The 21916-nt window shown below is 41.8% G+C and overlaps 1 protein-coding gene across 1 annotated transcript in view; it reads right to left on the bottom strand.

Moving 5' to 3' along the window:
• The window catches only part of ZNF423 (zinc finger protein 423), a 212359-nt gene that overhangs the window by 119915 nt on the left and 70528 nt on the right, over window positions 1-21916 (bottom strand). The gene's annotated exons all lie outside the window — the stretch shown is intronic.

Below are 21916 nucleotides of genomic sequence, written 5' to 3' on the forward strand. Positions count from 1 at the left end.
AACATGTCTAAGAGCTTCAGTATTAACTGGTCACCTGTGATTTTGTGGGATTTTTTAAAATGATGCATCAGAATTATTTTAAGTAACATCTCCTTTTAACAAAATATTTTCAATTCTGACTTGAAATTGAAACAGATTTAAAAGGCTGCACAAAAGCAGTTACATGTAGAAAAAGCAAACAGAATTCAACATCCATGTGAAATAGAAGCAACAGATTTGAGAATACTCAGTTGAATCTGTCAAGAAATTTTGATTGTTACCATATTCGTTGGCTTAGAAAGGTAATGTTGTCCGATTGCAATAAAAAGACTTGCAATACTTGCAAAGACTAATAATAATCTTTGGAGATTTCGAGTGTGTCATCACCAGAAAACCAACTTCAGGAACAAAACAACAGCACAGCCAAGCCTGTAATGACAGAGTGCTCCCACTTCCATGGCTCAAAGATGAGGCTTTAGAAAATATTTCATAAATCAGTATTTCCATAAAGAAACACAATGAATAGAAGAATGGTTGTTTTAAGAAAATACATAAAAAGTTAGCATCTTTCATAATTTCAATTATTCATCAGAAAGAGAACAAAATGAGTGCAAATGTAATCATTCCACAGAGAATGCTGAAGATGTCAAGTTAAGTGAAGATGCCACTAGTCTGATATAAAACTGAACCCTGAACGAAGAACAGTGTAAAACTTGTGAGAGTAGAGGAGGGGTCGGTAAAGCACTGAAATGCAAAAAGGAACCATTTCTCCAAACACAAACATTTACCCTCTAAAACATTTAATGATTCTACTTCAGCTATTATTACAACTGAACAAAAAAACCCCTGCAACTATGCATGTAGGCTGCCACGCATACACTTGTCTGCCAACTAAACAGCTTCACCAAATTAAAGCACATGTACAGTAGAGTAGCTCTCAAAGAAAAACTCAGTTAATGAGGATATCATCAATACAAGAAGCTATGCCCTGTATCATAGTATTCTTTGTCAAATGTCTGCCTTTACATCCCAGGAAAACAGGGATTTATTACTTTATATAACAGGATGCATTACTTTATATAAAAATAATCATACACAAGACAACTTATCTAGCAAAAATGTGCTGCATTTTTTCTAGCACTGCACTGTGTGGGAGGATGGCCTTCTCTCCTTACGCAGTACAACTACAATGTCCTCATCTTGACTTAACCAAACCTGCTACTCCAGAATGACTGATGACATGAAAACAGTATTTTAGTCTCATTACAGAAACGTACTATAATTCTCAACATGCGACCTACACGTATAGAACGTTCAATGTTCTTATATTAAACAAAAACTTAAGAGCCCGGCTGAGCCTGAACATTACGAAGTTTCATCCATTGATTTTTACAGAGACTTGTTTTTAATCGTTCTATTCTCATCCTGTAACCAACACCTACTATCTTTTTGTATCAGCAATTATATAATATGCTCCATATTTAAATCGATTCTATTGTACATTACTGCATGCCATACTGAAGACCCAGGTTCGCTCTTCATTCTGAGTAGCCTCTCTCTTTCTCTCTGATGTCAGCCCCATTCACAGGGGTTCTCTCTCCAAGCAAAGGAGGAGCAGCCTCCCTAGGGACTTGCATTAATGGGCCCTTCTGACTGGAAGGATTCAGCTGGCTGCCAGCTTCTTGGATTAGATTCAGTGGGGAGGTACCGGTAGATCACTGCTCACTAATTCCCAGCTCACGCCAGCTGGGCTCCTCAAGGGGAATGGAGACAAAAGGGAGAGAGGGGGATGCTAGGGTCTGAACTAGGGCAGCACATGGTGAATTTGCTACTCCTACAGTTTTTTCTACTGGAAAAAAACCCCACAATATTACTACTCTGTAAGTTAACTGGCTGTGGCCTAAACTGTAACAAGTTGCCATTAAATAAAAATTATTGTAAAAATAGGCATTTAAAATGTCATACTTTATTATCACAAAGACTGTAAATATTTTGCTGCATATTGGTATACAGGCATAAATGATTGAAGAGGGAAAGCAGGGGAAAAAATCAGATAGGCTTAAACCACTTTGGTGAATAAATCAGCTTCAGCATCCACAGCCTCTTTTACAATCTGCAAATTCAATGTGCCAAATTCACTGCTAGCATAACCCAGTACAACTCCGTTAACTTAAATATGATTATATGTGCTTGTGCCAGCAATGAAGTTAGTTCATTATCTCAGTGATACAAATATGTTTAAGAAGTTCTCACACACAGCAGGTGGACATGGCAACAACTTTAGGAAGATGCTAAGAATTGAAAAGCAGAGTTCCCTTCCTACTGCTGCCCTCCTCGCATACTGGACTAATTTTATTTTAAATAAAAGAAAGATGGTGTTACTTTCTGAATGACATGCAAAGAAACTGCTGTGATTATTATAATATGGATTCAAGTGAAATAAAATTTTGTTTGTTTACATAAAGTTGAAAGCAAGACTGTCTCATTTTGTCAGTTTGATTTAGACATTTTATTGATTTAAGTGTTCAACTTTTATTTTCCTTTTAATATATTTGTTTTTTCTGCCTTTTAGAATTTAAAAATAGTTGGACAGCTATTGCTCCCACACACAATCTACCTTGACTTCCTTACAAACAAAACATTAAAGTATCCAAAAACTAAAACCGAAGAAATTAGAGGGAAAACTCATTATCATTTATCTCTTTATGGAATGAAAAACAACGCTGTTAATTTTAACTTGCCACTTTAAATTGAGAAAAGCCTTATAATGAGCCAAGAAGAAAATGTTAGGGAATTTTGCTGGAGTATTTTACATTGGGAAGACGTAGTTGAAATGTGGTGTGACATGCCTGGCAATAGTGATTTTTCCAGCAGAATAATAATTCTACATTAAGGCAATCAAAGGAATGTAACAGAATGAGAAAAATCACTTTCAAAAAGGAGATTAAAGTCATTAAAAATGGCTAATCCTGCAAAGTGGGACTGTTCTAAAATAGGGAATCACATGGCTGGTGCAAGTCCTTTGTCATCTGCGCATAAGAGAATCAAAACCAGTATTAAAAGGAGAAGAAAATTCAATAAAAGTTTAATTAGAAAAAAAGAGCATTAAGTAGGCTTCAGAATGCAGGCAGACTGTGAGATATATGTGTGGGTCGTGATGCTTACGTGGCCAAACTTGATAATCAATCACAAAGTGATACAGTCATTTAGCAACTTAATGTTCAGCATGTTTACAAAGCTGCAAGCATTCATCATCATCACGGAAGAGATAATTCCAGCCTAGATACGTTCAATACATGTATTTTTCCTTCTAATAAGAGCAATTTGGCCAAACTGCTATATAAATCACACTTTGTTCTCCGTTTATCATTCACATAACACAAGGCAAGTTCAGAAATGTACTCATGCAGCTATGACGATCAACCCCAAAGCTATGAATTCATGATCGGTTTTCAAAAGGAAGATATAGCTTGTCACAAACTGAAAGACCTAGGTAGCACAGTCTCCTAAGCGAACATTGATAGGGTTGATATATTTGTTAAGACAATTACTTTGCTAACAGAAATAAAGCCTCCAGCTTCCATCCAGGACACACCACACAATCCACTGTCTACAGCCAAGCCCTAAGATACAACTACATTTGCTCCAATCTCTCAGACAGAGACAAACACCCACAAGAACTAAAACTGTGTACACATAAATATAATTTCATGTCCCTACAAGACACTGCCTTCCCACTTCCTCATACAAAACTAGCCAGAAACTTTGTTACATTCTATCAGACTTTCAGCTGAGCCTTCACTTGCTGAAGAACTTAACTTGAAGAACCATCATTAGTGCACGAGGTAATAACCTCTTCTTCTTCGACTACTGTCCCTATGGGTGCTCCACTGTCGGTAACTTCACAGCAGTATCCCCTATGGAGGGCTGGGACTTCGGAGTGGAGTCTATCATTGATGATAATACTGTGGAGCCGAAGATGGCATGAGAAGCTGAGTCTCGAGTAATCATGTAGTGTTCTGTGAAAGTACACCTCTACCCCGATAGAATGCGACCCTGTAGCAGGGTGGACACCTGCTCCTGCCTGGAAGGGCCTGAGATAGCCCAGGGAGCAGGCAGCGTGAAGGCTGAGCTGATTGGGGGAAGTGGCTGCAGCTGGGGCCACGCCCCAACCAGGCCTCAGCTGGCCCTATATAAGAGGCTGGGAGCCAGGAGCTCAGGAGTCTCTCTCTGCCTTCAGAGAGAGAAGGGCCTGGCTGCAGGGAGCTAGACATAGGGTACCTGTAGTGGAGCAGGGCTGGGGAAAAGCTGAGGAGCAGGGGAGCTCCAGCCTGGAAAGCCCCAGTATTGGTACTGGGGGTTGCAGAGGGCAGCCCAGAGCTAGCCCAAGGCAGCAGGTCCAAACCCTCCTTGCCAGTGATGAGTGGCCTATACTGCAGTCTGCTCCAGGGTGCGGGGGCTAGATGGTGACTGGCAGTGGCCTAGTGCTGAGGCAAGGTGGGGATAGCGGGTGGGAGTTCCCCAGGGAGGGGAGACCCAGATCTGTGGGGTACTACCAGGGGGCAGCATCCCAGTAATAGGGGCACCGGGTCCTGGGAGGGACACAGGCGCCAGAAGAGGACAGGCAGATCACCGGCCTGCAGAGGGCGCTCCAGAGGCTGGTGAGCTAATTCCCTGGACGACCAGCAGGAGGCGCCGCAGGGGTGAGTCCGGACCCTTTACAGACCCGATATAACACGAATTCGGATATAACGCGGTAAAGCAGTGCTCCGGGAGGGCGAGGCTGCACACTCCGGTGGATCAAAGCAAGTTTGATATAACGTGGTTTCACCTATAACACGGTAAGATTTTTTGGCTCCCGAGGTGTTATATCGAGGTAGAGGTGTATGAGCGGAGGCAAACATTGCTGCCCTGCAGATTTCTGAGATGGGAACATCTTTAACAAATGCAACCAAGGGGGAAATGGATCTCATGAAGTGTGTGCAAATTCCTGAGGGATAATGATAGTTAATGCAATTTGAGACCGATTTGGAGAGCTTTTGAGCTGATATTGCAGAGCCCTTAGATGTGTTCGCAATTGAGGAAAAAAAAGATTTCCTAAAGCCCTTTGTCCAGTCCAAATACAATGTTAAGGCTCCCCTAATGTCAAGCATGTGTAGTATGGCCTCCCTGTTGTCACGGTGCAGTTTGGGGAATGAGGTGGGGAGGTGGATGAGTTGGTTCATATGGGAGGATGAGGCCATCTTGGGGAGGAACTTTGGGTGCGGCCTCAAAGTGACTTTGTCTTTAAAGAAGACCATGTAGGGTGGGTGCACCATCAGCACTGCTATTTCCCCTATTTGTCATGCTGAGGTGATGGCCACTAGAAATGCTGACGTCATTGACAGATGTAGAAGAGAGTAAGTGGCCATAGATTCAAAGTAAACCAGCCTGCTACTTGCTCCGTCTTGCGGTTGAAAAGGAATTGAGGGTGGTTCGCCCGCACAGCGCTAGATAGTCTCAAGGCAGAGCATGAGGGAGAGTGCATGTGCAGGCCGAATGGACACTGCTACCTAAAATCTCCAATCAGAGGCGCAGGGGTGCAGATACACGTACAGTGGAGCACCCATGGGGACACTACTCAAAGAACTGCTGTGTTGCTCAGTAGATGGGACCTTAGAGCCTTCCTGTTTGTTTGATCCCATGGAAAAGACATGGAGAATTTGGAGGAAATCAGACAGGGTATTGGTGTAATTCAGCAAGCACGATCTGTGTGTTTCTATGCTCTGCTGTCACGTCATTATCCTTAATAAAGCTGTGGCCTGTTACCTTTCCACTTACACCCTCCTTTAGGGCAAAATTATCTTGTGTCCAGAGGGTTTATGTGGGACTTAAGCAGTGTGTAGGTCTTGTGCTGGTTCTCTGCACAAGGGTGAATGCACCGTTAGAGAGAGTAGCACAGGGTTCATGACATGCTATAAAGAATGTGTGTTGGAAGCGCAGAGCCAGGACTAGAGCCCTGATCCTCCAGCTCCATAAACACAGACCTCCTTTAGCAGGCAGTAGTACAAGTCTCTTCACCATATTGTGGGTCAGCCACCAAAGGGTGATATCACATTCAGATACATACACAGGACATGTCTACACAGCAGCTGCGAGGTGCTTTCCGGAGCAGACAGACAGATATGTGCTACCTTTGCTTCAGCTAGCATGCTCAAAATAGTAGTGTGGTTACAGTGGCACAGGCAACAGGTCAGGCTAGCCACACAAGCACATACTCGGGGGATCAGGCAAGATGGTATTCAAATGGCTAGCCGAAGCCTCCACTGTTCCACCGTGGCCCCACTGCTCATTTTAGCATGCTGGCTCAAGCAGAGCCAGCGAATGTGTGTCTACCCATGCTGGAAAGCAATCTCCCTGCTGCTGTGTAGACATCCCCATACACACAACCAATACATCAGTTCTGAGTGACAAGAACACTTGAGTTGGAACAACAGCTAATAGAACTTACTGACGTGACGAGCAAGTGTGATTAAAATGTACTGTGCCTTTAAATAAGAGGAGAGGGAATTTCCCTGGACTGTAGTATATGTTGAGAGCAAAGGAAGGAGGCTGAAAGAAGCTACAGTGGTGGCACCTAGGGAGGATTGCACAACAGGGAATGCTGCAGATGCAACTTAAAAGGAAACTCCTTTTCGAGCCCCGGAGAGACTTTTTTTATATGGAACAACAGACTGGGGTGGGTATATCTGAGAGCTGCTGTTGTGCACCAAAGCAACAAACCCAACAGGAATAAATTAGCCATTTCTCTTGCTGTATACAGATCTGATTTATAATTAACAGAGAAGCTATTGTCAAGCGGAAGGGTTGTCTAATGGTTAAAGTTCAGATCTGTGACTCACGAGATTCCTTGCTCTGCCACATTGGGAACGTCACTTAAGGTAAAAATGGCCAAAGCACCGAAGCGACTTAGGCTTTGTCTACACTACACAGCTTTTAGCGACATGGCTGTGTCGCAACAGCCGTGCTGCTAAAAGTCGTGCAGTGTAGCCGCTGTTTGGCTCTCCTGCTGGCAATGCGCTGTTCACACTGGCATTTGTCATGGCAAAACTTTTGCCTTTCGGGGGAGGGGTTAACACCTCTGAAAGACAGAAGTTTTGTCGTTCAATTGCCAGTGTAGACATAGCCTCAGAAACCTAAATCCCATTTTTAAAAGGAACTGGAGCACTTAGGAGCCCAAGTCTAATGGAAAGTAAATGAGGCTTCGGCTCCTAAGAGCTGAAGTTACTTTTGACAATGGGTTTTATGCTCCTTAACCACCTAGACACTTAAAAATGTTACTCAGTCTCTCTGTATGCCTCAGTTCTGCATCTGTATGAAAGGAAGAGTCTCTCCTGGCTCACAGGGGTGTTGTAAAGCTTACTTCTCTAATAACTGCAAAGCAGAGTGAGGTCCTCCGATGGAAGGCCCACCAGAGGTGCTAATAATATTAATAAGTATTATTGTCAGAGACACCTAACCAGGGAACACAGCAGGAGGATTATCATTGGATTTCAGAGGCAAAAGCAAATTTTTAACTGTAATAAGTAAACAGGGATAAAAACTCACAATGGATTAAAATGTAGTATGTATTACATTTTCACACGGCATACGGTGTCTGGATACACTGCAGTGTTGGTGTGAATTAATGCAAATGAAGTTTACATACCAAATGTGTGAGGTTTAAATGTTTTCAGTTCACTTTGACACATTTTTACTTAAAAAAACCCAAACTTTTATCTTGTTTGCTCTCATCTCCCAATACTACTCAAATTTAATAAGAACAAAGTAAATAATAAACAAGAACCTACAATATCCAAAACTCCATTGTTAAGCTCCACTGAGTGTATTTTTAATTGTGACATGGAAGACATTTAGAGCTGACACATATGATGATATACACCTATCCTTGAATGATATTAGCAATCCAACTAGCAGCTATCACTGAAATATAATCATATAGTTGGCCTTGATAAATTTTGACTAGTACATCTTCAATGGAAATTATTTCCGCAATTTATATGTAATTATACCTAATCAGACCATGCCACAAAATGAACATTAATGCCGCTATTTGGTTAAAACAATCAAGCATTCATGAGCCAGATAATGTGTATATATATATACATACATATGAAGGAAAGATCAACCATAATTCTTTCCCCCCCCCCTCCCCGTTAATTGCTTTAATATAATGGCTTCTTATGCCATATATTTAGCCAATTAATACAGCATACACTAGAAACTAGAACTGCTTATATAACTTCACATAAAGAAATAACACCATACATATAGTTTCCAGGCTTAAAGAGATCTACAAATAAACCAAGTTCGAAGAAAATTATTTCAGTAGTTTTAAAATTATGACTATTTAAAGTTGAATGATGACTGTGAAAGATACGGCTATTTCCTTCCCTGGGAAAACTTTACTGTATTAAATGAAAAGTTTATGTAATATAGTGGGCCAGGACTGTATGTAATCTTTCTAGAAGGGAGATGTGAGGTGAGGCCTGAGAGTTCAAACGGCTATCTTGAAATTATCCAGACAAGAATGGACTTTTTAGGATAATATGTATGAAGTGGATTTTGTGGGAAATACCTAGGTAGAGGTTAATGCAAATTCCCCACTGTGACGCTGGCAGAAGAGGTGCCCGCTCATACCGAAGCCCCAGGTCAATTTACTTGTGTATTAGTAAGATCAAAGTAATTGTTAAACGTACAAGAATGTATTTGGTGTTTAAACTTCATGAAGATTAATGGGAAGTTACTTGCATTGTTTTCACTTAGCTGTATCCTGTTATAATGCAATTGTACACATTTACACTGTGTATACCCCTGTAACTAAATAACCCATCAAACGAGCCACCAAACAAGAAAGAAGCCTTGTGAAATACAAATGAAGAACTTTAACAGAAAAGTGCTAATTTCAAAGCAAGTGGTCATTGTGTGTGATGATTGGAGGTGAAAGACCCAGAATGCATTCCTCACTCTTCATCATCAAACGAAAAGCTCACGTGGGTAGTGACCCTGTCAGCTTGTTTTCTGTAAGAAGAAGCTTTAAGTATGGATTCAGGGAAAGATCCTGCATCTCTGGACTGTTTGGATTCTAAAAAGGGCAAAATAACTGAACAAGAAGACGGAGATCCCCAGAGTTATTCTGGGTACCCCTGAGAGACTTTGGGATACTGGCATATTACTACATCTCTGCTACCATTTGGAATTATAGACTGATCACCTGTACATATATTTTACCTGCTTTAACCTCTCAATGACTCTCACTTCCTTTTCTTAGCTAATAAACCTTTAGTTAGTTTACTATAGAATTGGCTACCAGAGTTGTCTTTGGTGTAAGATGTAGAGTACCAATTGATCTGGGGTAAGTGACAGGTCGCAACCTTATGTGGTGTGATTTTTGGCTTACATGACCTTTTATAACAAAGTCCAGTTTATCTGGGTGGCAAGATATATTAAAGAGTCCAAGGAACTGTCTGTGACTCCATGGTAAGACAAATATAGTGATCCAGCAGTTCACATTTGTTACTGGCTTGATGAAATCTAATTATAGAACACACCACTAGTTTGGGGTGTCTGCCTGTTTCCTGACAGTCGACCCTGGCGTGACACCCACTTCCAGTTATGCAAATACCTTTTGAAGCTACGCCATGAGGTGAGGGTGATTGTCTGCTATTACCTGCTCCTGAGGGTTGGACATCAAATGCCTGAGTTGTATAAAGAAACAGGCTGATCTGACCAGCCTGGGTTCTGGTTCTGAATCTGAGACAATTATGACCTTGTAACCCTGGGGAACAGGGCCGGCTCTAGGCACCAGCAAACCAAGCACGTGTTTGGGGTGGCACATTTTCAGGGGCGGCATTCTGGCCATTTTTTTTTTTTTTTTTTTTTTCCTTTGGGCGGCAAAAGCCTAGAGCGGGCCCTGGCAGCAGCAGTGCGTTGTGTGCTGGGGGCACCTTGGGGCCACTGCGGTTCGCGCCGCCAGCCGCAGGGGAGTAGTGCCTGCACCTTGTGGCTGGGCCGGGCGGGCTCCGAGCGGGGGACACTCTGGCTGCGCATGGAGCTGCCTGCAGCTACCGCAGGCGGCCGCCCCCCAGCGCCGCAGCCGGGGCTGGGCAAAGCGGCCCGAGCCGCCCAGGGGCTACGGCAGGGTGGCCAGAAGCCGCAGTGGGGCCATAGAGGGCGGGGCGCTGCCGTGCGGGGCCCGGACCGCGTCCCGCTCTCCGGGGCTCCACTCCCTCTGGGGCTGCCCTGTCCCGGCTCCTCAGGCCCCTGCCGGGGCAGTCCCCCGACTCTGCCCTCCCGGGTCCCATACGGTCCTGGAGGTAGGAGCCCCAGCTGGAGGGAACCTGGGCTGAGGTGCGGCTCGGGAGCCCCACTGCTTATCCCGACCCTGCCAGCGCTGGACCGGCTGGGGCGGCAGGGGGTGCGGGTGGGGTGGGGGAAGAGAGAGTCCAGTGCTGGGGCGGTAGGGGGGGTGGGTGGGGGGGGGAGCCCAGCGCTGGGGCGGCAGGGGGTGCGGGTGGGGGGGTGAGGGAGGGAGAGCCCAGCGCTGGGGTGGCAAGGGGGTGGGGGGGGGAAGAGAGAGCCCAGCGCTGGGGTGGCGGGGGGGGGGGGAGAGCCCAGGGCTGGGGCGGTAGGGGGTGTGGGTGGGTGGGGTGGGAGAGAGAGCCCAGCGCTGGGGTGGCGGGGGGTGCAGGTGGGGGGGGGAAGGGAGAGCCCAGGGCTGGGGCGGCAGGGGGTGCGGGTGGGGGGGGAGGGAGAGCCCAGGGCTGGGGCGGCAGGGGGTGCGGGTGGGGGGGGAGGAAGAGCCCAGGGCTGGAGCGGCAGGGGGTGCGGGTGGGGTGGGAGGGAGAGCCCGGGGCTGGGGCAGCAGGGGGTGTGGGTGGGGTGGGGTGGGAGGGAGAGCCCAGGGCTGGGGCGGCAGGGGGTGTGGGTGGGGTGGGGTGGGAGGGAGAACCCAGCGCTGGGGCGGCAGGGGGTGCGGGTGGGGTGGGGTGGGAGGGAGAGCCCAGGGCTGGGGCGGCAGAGGGTGTGGGTGGGGGAGGGCACTGGTTGGGGGGTAAGAGCCCAGAGCTGGGGTGGGGAGCAGCCAAAATTGTTTTTGCTTGGGGCGGCAAAAATCCTAGAGCCAGTCCTGCTGGGGAAAACCCAGTTGTGGATTTGGAAGGTCTGACACCTATAGGAGCCAGAGATTTTTAGCATGTGGGCAGGTTTTTTTATTATCTTTAATATGTTTTTTCTGTAATTCTTTCACCTTAAGAATAAATGTGCTTTCTTATAAATTGCTGCGTGGAAACTTATTCCTGCATAGCCTATGGAGAGAAAGCAAAGTGCAGACACTGGGTTTTTAGGCTGTGTGGGTTGCTCGGAATATTGCAGTGTAGGCAGGGAACGGTGCAGCCTTTAAAGATCCACTGGTCAGGAGGGAGAGAGACACAAGTCTCTGCCCAAGAGAGGTGGTAGCTGAGGAGTTGGGAGCCTGGAGGGAGAATACCGGTGCAGTTGCCCTGAACTGTGACAATCACAAGCTCGAGACAGCAGACAACTTAAATCACCACTCTTCCCCATTAAATTTTAAATGATCCCAGTTTAAAAGGGCCCAGACATAGAAAACATCAGGTTTTATAAGGCCCATAGTTTGACATGACCCTACTTTCTTTACCCACTCTTGCTTTGAATCAATCTAAAAAAACTGAAGGAGTTCTAGCTTGTCAATTTTAAAATAATCATACCTTTAAAACCACTCAGCTGGATTTCTTCTAATTTGACTTGTTCTGTAGGTCTTATTAAGACTTCCAGGTCATGCCTGAAGACTGTATCTACTGAATAATTCTGAATGTACCTTTCATATGTAGGTCACCGCTTTGAATCTGATCCCAGCCAGCAGTAACCTAAATCCCTTACCATAACTAGCACTAACTAGTATCTGTTTAATAGTCTCAGCTGGGAGCCCATGGGAAGAAGACTGAATTGTCTTAGCTGAACTGGCATGAAGACTGATCCTCTGACCCCTGCAAAGGTGATGCCTGCAGGTCAGGGGTAAGGCACTACTAGGAAGTTGCACTTCCTTCATGAAACTATAAAGAGCTTCAGGGACATCAGTCTAATTCATGGGCACAAAAGTACACTTTGTGATTAAAGGCACTATTCCAGTAATATAAATCACATTCAAGGCAGAATGAAAATTAAAACAGGAACAAAAACTAATATAATGGTATCACACTACTGCCATCATACATATCTATGGCCTAAAAAATGTAGTCACATCCAAATTATATGCTGATATGGTAATAAATGTTGTTGGATTAAAGTACTAGCAAATAGTGATTTTTTTTTTCAACTTTTCAACATCGTGCTGCCATTCATTTTTAAGAGGATTCAAAAAGTAAAGGATACGGTCTCTGGTTTTACCTTGAGGATAATGATAACATGACTTAACAGAATATATAGTCCTATTTTACCAGCTTTTTCCCTCCTTAGACAAATTTATTTAGTTCTGAAACTCAAAATGCAATTGAGCACAAGACTTAATATAGAAATTTAAAGAATAAAAATTGAATTCACTAGAATGTTTGTTGTAGTTGAACAGTTTAACATGGCAACCTCAAAGCTGTGGTGAGAATAGCAAGCTTAAATCTAGGTGGTGAAAGCAGTCTAGATATCAAAGTTGTCTCAATGTCATTTCTCTCCATCTTGCCGTCTACTATGGGAGTCATCTAGAATCATTAATGGATATGGATAAAGATGACATATAAATCTTGATAGATGATACAGATAAGAACTTTTTTTTCCAAACATAAACTTTCTAAGACAACTATCTGTATTTTTATAGTTTACAAAAAAATTAACATATCATTAAATAAATCCTATCACCCTTTAATAAATGACATAGTCGGGGTGGAGGAGAAAGTTTTATGTTAGATCTAGGAATAAACTAAATGCTTTCAGGGTTGAATCACTGTTTTTCTTTACTCCCTTCGGAAAAGCAGCAGATACTATATTCTGCTGTGCATCATGGATTTGGGACTGAAAACAGCTGCACTCTAATTACATGTAAAGTGTACCAAAACATTCCTTTTATCACAGACTGTAAATCTGTTAGCATCTGTCTCTCCTTTGTTTCTTCCACAAGATACAAGCTTGTTTCTACATTTTTCTCACCTGTAGCGGTGATTAAAATTCATTATAAATGAAAGGAGTGAACACTAAAACAAGTTCCTCTGTGTACAGTTCTAAACTCAAATTAGAAACAGCTGTTTGCTAATTCATGCAGTGATGTTTTGTCGTGCTCTGTGAATCAATAACTCACCCTATTTCTACAGACATTTTAGGATTATCCATATATTTTACTCAGCAATTTACTTTTCAAACATGCTCAAATCCAACTTCAGCCTCTGTCTCAGGAGATGAGAAGCCAATTCTGTCAATATTATCAATGCAGTAATAGAAAGGTCTTGATAGTGTGCTACTCATGCTGAACTTGTTACCTAGAAGCTCCTGTGCCACTCTTGCCTACTTTGCTACCAACATAGTACCTCACAAAGATGAGCAATTTTAGGACTGATATAAAAAGATTAAAACTGTAAACAGGGTTCAGATGCACAGACCACTAAAGCAATAATTATACTGAAAGAAAATGCTGAAATTAAAATTTCAATTGTTGCCCTGGACAACTTTTAAATCTTAAGTACAGGTAAGACTCATATAAAAATAATCATTTGGTTAGAAGAATTATTATTTGAATAGTTTCTTAACTAGTCTATAAAATTTTACCCATATCGACTTGAATTACTGTCAGAAAATTGCATTCTGTGCTTCTTAAAATTTGATGTCACTATTTATCGTAGTTTCAACAATTTACTTACAAGGAAAAGTCATACAGCTAAGAGTTGAATCAGCCTTGTTTTAGCATTTAAACAGGAATTATCCAGCTAAAAATCTGACTGCTCAGAAAAGACTTTCACTCACAACATTTTCAAGAGCCTCCATAATGAATTTGCACAGACTGCTCTTATCATAGTAGAATGTGACCTACGAGGTCAGTGTTGGGACCACTGACCCCAGCACTGTGCCCTTTGCGTGGCTTGAGGATTTGGCCCCCCGTTGTTAGAAGACTATCATCTTTCACAAATGCTAATTGCCTCTCCCAACAAAACACATAAGCAAGATAATTTTCTCATCAATAGCTAAAGAAAATATGTCAAGTATCAGAGGGGTAGCCGTGTTAGTCTGGATCTGTCGAAGTGGGTATACACCCACGAAAGCTCATGTTCCAATACGTCTGTTAGTCTATAAGGTGCCACAGGACTCTTTGCTGCTTTTAAAGAAAATATGAATCACCTCCTAAAATCGGGGGGTTGGGGGGAAGGGGACTATTGTTCCTGCTATTAATAAAAACCTGTACCACAAGAGCTATTACTGTTAACTATAGACAATGTGTTTCCTCTTTTTAAGCAAAAATGAGGGATTGCAAATCAGAGATCTCTCTGCATCAGTGACAGTCCTGTTATCTTGAGAAGAATCCCATTCCTTCATTCAAGAGAAATACTTCTTTTTAATCCCTCTAGCATTCCTCCTCCTGGAAGAACAAGTGAACTGCTTCCCAATAAAGCAGATACCAGCACCATTCCTTGCCACTCTATAGAGAGCCATTGGGAGACAAAGCCACTTGTACACTCAATGACTTTTAAGGATGTGGCTAATCGAAACAGCCTTTTTGGATAAAATGCATGGAACTGATTTACTACTATTAAACAATGTGTGTGTTTTTGCTTTAATTGGACAATCCTAAATATGGCAGCCACCTTTTGGGGGATCATTTTTTGGCTTTTCAGCGTGAGCATTACGCATGCAGACCCCAATTTTTAAAGGTATTTAGGCTCTACTGCACTTAGTATCACTAAGCCCTAACTGATTTAGGAGCCTAAATCTCATTTTTGTAAGGGATTTAGGCACTTATGAGGCCACTGGGATTTTGACTCCTAAGTGCCTAAATCCCTTATGAAAATGAGTTTTAGACTCCTAAATCAGTTAGTGCATAGTGACGCTAAGTGCAGTAATGCCTAAATACCTTTAAAACTCTGGGCCATATGCCCAGCACCCATTCCTTAAGCCCTTCTCAGCAGTCCAGAGTCATGAAATGATATCTGTAATGCAGACTAGTTAGTGACTGGGGAACATGTTAAATACAGAGACTATGAATGAAAAAAATTACACTTTTCCCCCATGAACATAATACTGTATATTGGTATGGATTGATATAATGCTTTATTCTGCTCTCTTTCATGTTTCTGAATTGTACTTTCTAAGTGATAATTATCTTCAAGTCATCAATTAAAAGTCATTTAATTCATTCACAGAAATCACTTAAGGGTCATATCCTGTGGCGGGGTTTAGTTCTTCTTGAAAGTCAATGGGAGACAAGGATACTCAGCACCTCTTATGAGAGAAATTTGCCATCTTGCAAGCATGAGTCTTAAAGATGAACAATATTTCAGTGACAGTGTAGGTAACAGTTTGGATAAAGCAGTATTCTTTAAACTTGGGACAGTTGGTTAATTGGGACCAGAAGGAATCCACCAAAGCATCCTAGTTAAGCAGCCCCTATTGCAACTGGTAAGAGGGTTGTATTTCAATGTGTATGTGGATTTAGTTCTCATGGAAGGTGTTAGACTGACAGCAGTGGAAACTGAACTCCATAGAACAGGCAAAAATTCACTCTCTCTGCTGTGATTCAACTCTGATCCAAAGAACTAGCTACAAGGGAGAAAAAATAATTCAGCCATTATTCCTGTTCAAATTTTGGCCCCTTGGCTGAGGTCATCAAAAAAAGGGAGCCAAATGCTAAATTGACTAGGCCTTGGACTGAGACTATTCACCCCTTACACATAAGCCACCAAAAAGCTATCTGAGGATAACTAAATTCAGTCTTTATCAACCTCTGTTGAATTCAGATGAGTTACCCAGAGGCAAAAGGTTCTCCATAACCCTCCACTCCCCTGAGCTAACCAGTCCACAGGTCCTATCTTCTATTTAAATATGAAAAAAAATCTATTTTGAAAAGTTAAGACTTTTACTCCTAAATATACTGATCTCCTGATAGGAATACAGGGAACCTCTTTGCAAAAACATAGCTGAAAATGCAATATTTAAAACAGCCTCTAAATTACACAAATACACTGATAAGTACTTTGCGAATCCAACCTGAGTTTTGCCCAGAAGATATCTCAAGGTGGTGGCTTGGAAAAATCAAACACAAAAACACACATACATGTGTTTTGCTAAATTATCTTAGGAAGTAGAGCAGGAACCTGTCACTCAATAAGATTCCTTCACTCTTTACATATGTTCCAAATCTACTACTCAGTAGAGAAAAAATTTGATTTTCATGTTTCAGCCCAGAGAAAAATCGCTGCACAGGACTCTACTGCCAAGCTGTCAAGCCCAAAGGATTAAAAGCTGGTCATTATATTGTTAGAGAAAGTTGTGGGGAAAATAAAAGCAGCTTGTTAAGTCAGAAAGAGTAGGCTGTTCCAAGCTCTCATTTTGATCTAGGTGGGAAAACTGTGATGCACTTAAAAATTTAAAAGATTGATGTTCATGATTAATAGATTTAATACTACAAAACACATCTGTTGAAATTACTCAGCAGTAAATGATCACTAAAGTCAACAATATCCAGATTTTATACCTCCTTCAAAGAATTTTAAAAAGAAACCACTAAAGTACAAGTGACAGAGACTTATTATATATAAACATATGCATTATTGGCCTGATTTTCTAATGTGCTGTGCACCCACAAATCCCACTGAAGTCCACAGGAGCTGCAGCTGCTCAGCACCTTTGAAAATCAAGCCACATAAATATTAAATATCTACAAAGCCACAAACAGAGATATTTTCATAAAAACATCCTCATCCATCACACTCCCTTCATGCATTCACAAATTAGATTTCACACAAATAAATAATGAAAATGTATATGAAGTAACACATGCAAATATCTTGACTCCTGCAACAACATACGAAAGTATTTGCTAGATTCTGGTCAGCCTAGAGATATTCCAAATCTTTGCCTGCCTCTTTTGTGAAGCGTTATTGCACCACAGTGACACCAGCTGGTATCTCTGGAGTTAATGAGCCTGGCCACTCCATCTGACCCGAGTCTGCAGACAGAGGGTCTTTGCTCCAGCTAAGCAGACCTCCTGCTCCCTAAGGATGTCATGCATTATGGCAAAATACAATTAGCTCAGTCTCTGGGCCTGCTATATTAAACATTTATTTATTTATTTATATAAAAATAATATTTTTATTTTTTTTAAAAAGAAACCCCACATAATGTGAGCAAATGTAAGACCACAAGGTTGACTTTTAAACAATTTGTAAGTATAATTTAGTTAAATACTAACCTGGAATCTATACCAGTGTTTGTAACTAGCCTGAGGGGAAGGCATTAAAACACAAGTAAAAAAAAGAAGATAGATCTGCATCATAAGAACTGCTTTTCAGTAGCAAACAGAAATAACGGACAGGTTTCAAAAGAAAATAAGTGGGATTTTGTGTTCTGAAAGATAAGAGCCAAATACAATGGCTTACTTAAGATAGTTCTATGTTGATGCTGTATGGAAGCATTACTCCTTTTTAACCAAAAGTATCTGTCACTTTTAATGAGAAATGAGTTTTTAAAACAAACAAATCTTTGCTACCTGTTAATCTGTCTTCTCAAATCAGTGTTCATCTACAACAGATATGCAGCATCCGAGGCCTTTCAAGTTAACTAGCCACGACCCAGTGTCTGTGATCTGAAGACTTGCACTGCATTGCATAACAAACACTCCATTGAAGGCAGCTCTCTTTGTACAACAGATCGCTGGCCTTTGGACAGAAGAAGCCAATGATAAATTGTGAGACTCTTCTGTCAAGTTTTCAAAAGAGGAGATCAAGTGACAACTAAGATCTTTCTTCATATGACATCGCATCCTCATTAGAATACTACCGAATACTACTGCAGAAAGGGGTTCCTGGCTGAGTGAAGTGTATGCACAGCTCCTACTGGCCCAGCTAAAGGAGATCTCATTTTGGCTCACCAAGTAGAGGAGCTGTTTACAGACCATGAAGATCCCTGGTTCAAGTCCTGTATGTGGTAATTTGTCAGGTGCATAGAACACAGAGACTCAAGACAGTACCTGGGGGATCATGTTAATGGATTATATCTGCTCACAAGCAGCTAACATCCTCTTTTGGAATCCAAACTTTTAAAGCTAAATTCTGCTCTTGCATATACCTATTTAAGTCAACTGGGTAGAACGAGTGTGAGGGCAGACTTTGGCTCACCTGAAATCAGAAGGGATATGATTCTTCTGCACAAAGGGGAGAGGGCAGGGTTTGGGGAGGTAGGGCGAACACATGCCTTTCAGAGTGTGAAGCTGAACTCCTCACTATGTGGGGAGTGGTGAAGGACAGGGCGTAGGTGGGCCAACAGGTATGTGCTGCGGTGGAGATCCTCCTACCCTCCCCCTATGACCGGGGAGGTTCAAAATAACTGCCCATGAAGCCTACTCTAACCATGGGTCTAGAATATGCTTCATGAAGCTGCACCACAGTCACTTGTGTGGCTCCCACCAACACCTAGACTGGTCACTTGAAACCAACCCTTCGCGTATAATTAGAGTCAATGGTGGCTGACAGTTCCAGACTCATTAGCTCCATCCCTGAGTCATCAAAACCCTAAGCCATCTTGAGTAGTCACAAAGGCTTCTGACAGACTCATTATGACAAAAATGGCTGGCTGATCCCCATCTAAAATCAGAGGTGACCCTGACAAGAATGTCTAAACTCCAAAATAAATAAATAAAATGAAAAAGCCAGATCCTACCTAGGATGTCAGTGTCCAATTCACAGCTGGAACTGTACACCCACCATCATTCTGCCATCACTTTCCTGGGAAAGCGGACATTTGAGACAGGACAGGAATTGGTGAACATTCCAGTCCCAAGAGGCAGTCTCTTGACAAAAGAGTAGACTTCCAAACGTTTAAGAATGGTCAGTATCCTCCTCTCGCCAAGTGAGGCACTGATAGTGCCTATCAATAATCAGAGCCAAATCACTGCATTAAAGCCACCAGGTTAGGCAAGGGTCAAAACTGCAGGTGATTGGCCTCAGCAAACCTACGGACATCACTAGAAACCATGCTGAACTCAACCAAGAGGAGACACAGCCCAACGGAGACCCCAAAGCACAGTCAAAAAGTCTTCCCAGACCAGCAGGAAGTTTATCTACTGTAGCGAACACATTACTGCAATCAAATCAAGGAACCACGTTATGAATATGTTATAAGAAGGGGATATTTGGCAATTCCTCAACGTTCTGTTAATGGAGAAGATTTTCCTTTCCATTTGTTTAATAAAGGCCTAAGCCGTGGGGAAAGGGAATTGGCTAGCTGGTCGTCTGTATTAGAACAGCACTTATTTAACTGAGAGTTTAAGTCCCCTTTTGTTTTTATGTTTTTCTTTTTTGTTGCAGGTTTGAATTGTGCAATTTGTTTTAATAGTTCCTGTCTCTTTACCTAGGCCTCAGACACGTAACTGTACTAGAGAGCAGATATAGAATGGGGAAAGGCCAGGGAATCATTTTACTTTTTCAAAAATTGAGAGGGTATAACAATAAAATCAGCATTGGAATATATGTTGACTCAGTTTCTCCATGAAGAGAAGAAGAGGCAAATGTCTTGCTCATTTCCACCACAGACACATATAAATACTCTTTCCACACACCCCTTTTCTCTCCACTGGCAATCATTCCATTTGATAAAAATCTCTCTCATCTGAGTTTACATCAGAAAATTAAAGGAAATAAGAGAAACTTTGGTTTTAATAGCTCTCTCCCTAATTATGCCCCATAATGGAGACTAACAGTACTAATAAAATAGTCTCTTGGAATGTTAACGGACTTAACCCAGTAAAGGGAAATGGAAAATAAAAGATACTAAATAACCTTAAAAAATTTATTTCAGATATTGCAGGTATACAAGAAATTCATCTCTCCATAGAAGAGTCAAGCTAAACTATACAAGGGTCGGGTTGGAGATCTATCTTCTGCAGTTTTGTTTTGTTTTGTTTGTTTTTGTTTTTGCAGGGGAGGGGGGGAGTGAGGGGAAGAATGGTTGCCTAATTTGTAAAATCTTCCCAGGTCAAGTAAAGTCTGATCTATCTAATAGACAGACATGTTTCAGGACCTGTGAGTGGTCAATAAACTAGATATATATGCAACCAACTAAATAAAAAACAGAATTCACTAATAATCTTTTGTTAGCTCTTGCCCCACATGTTAAAGATATTTTACTTGTACTAGCGGATTTTACTTAGGTTCCAAACCTAAAGCTAGAGAGAAGTTCTGATTAAAAAAACCCAATATGTATCAAGAAGAAAAACGTGAAAAAGATACCAAATGCAAATCACTGACAGGCAGACAGTGGATATATGGAGAAAGCTATACCCCGAAGAAAAAAATTTTCATTCAAAAAATGTTGACTAGCTCCAGTATTAAGTTTGCCCCATAGCACGGACACTTAGGAATAGCCAATACCAAAAGTGACTGCAAAAACACACACGTTTCTAAAAATCATATCTCTAGCAGGGAGAAGTATGATAGTCAAAGCCTGAGTCACCCCATTTGTAATGACTGGCATGTGGTGGAAATGGAGGTTTATCCTTATTGTTTTCAAAACAAGCTGAAGAATTTTAATTCTACGTGGATTAGGGCAGGTTGAAATTTGTCCTTTGAAAATTGGGTTTTCAACTACACAAAACCTTTAGTGAAAAGTGTCTGCTTTCCATATAAAAAATTTAATAGTTTGTCAAAAAAATGAATGCCCCCAAATTGAAGTTTTGGTTAAAAACTGACATATTTCAAATCAGAAACGTACCTCTTGGGAGTTGTAGTTCAATTTCCTCATGTCCCCATTCTCCTCTATGGGCCAGGCTCCCCAGCCGGGCTAACAAGAGGGCAGAAGATGGTGCATCATAGAAGATGTAGGCTGACAGGAGAGCCCAGCCCAAGAACGAGAATGGGAGTATGGGGCACCCAAACTACAGTTCCAATGAGGCACTAGGAGAGCATTTCCTACTTGAAATATTTTAGTTCTCAGCCAAAATATTTTGATTTTTGATTTTTTTCCTGCAAAGTAAAAAATTTATGTGGAAAATCCCTATTTTCTGACCAGCTCTAGTGTAGACTCCTTAAATTACCTACCAGAGTATCCTCCACCACTGCAGAAGAAAAAAAATGAGTGAAAAATGGAGATATGGACAATTTAAACTAAAATTGGACTAATTTTAATTTAGTTTTTTTCCTCCCCCTCCCCCCCCAAAAAACAACTTCCCAGTATCAAATGTCTATTAAATAGAGTGGAGAACTGTTCTTCAGCTGTCAGCTTGTCTCCTAATGTATAATACCAATACTGAGTATTATGGAAGTGCTGGTCAGGACTCCACAATTAAGTTTGAGTTCTGTTTTGCACTTGAGACAGAGGTTCAACCTCTTTGTTCTGTGTGAAAAATACAGCATATTCACAGAATTCACATATTCATAAGCACAGAATCAATTTTATGAGAATTTACAAGTAAATAACATAGTGACATCATTCAATAGCCAAATGACTGTAATTAAGGCATTTTAGTATTTGTGGTACCAGATTAGAGGAAACTGATTTGTAAAGACATTATATGTTTTTCATTTTCTTTCCCCTCCTGGCTTTGCTACAGGGCTGAGTTAAAGTTGTTTGGGTAGTTTAATTGTGCATGTCTTACCTTAATGTGTTTGGATTTCTTTTAAGTGTAACCTTAACTCTGAATGTCTTAGGTTTTTTTAATCTGTGGCATTGGGATAATTACAGCACGCCTATAATG

The sequence above is a fragment of the Emys orbicularis genome, chromosome 14 (assembly GCF_028017835.1).
Source record: "Emys orbicularis isolate rEmyOrb1 chromosome 14, rEmyOrb1.hap1, whole genome shotgun sequence".
Lineage (NCBI taxonomy): Eukaryota > Metazoa > Chordata > Testudines > Emydidae > Emys > Emys orbicularis.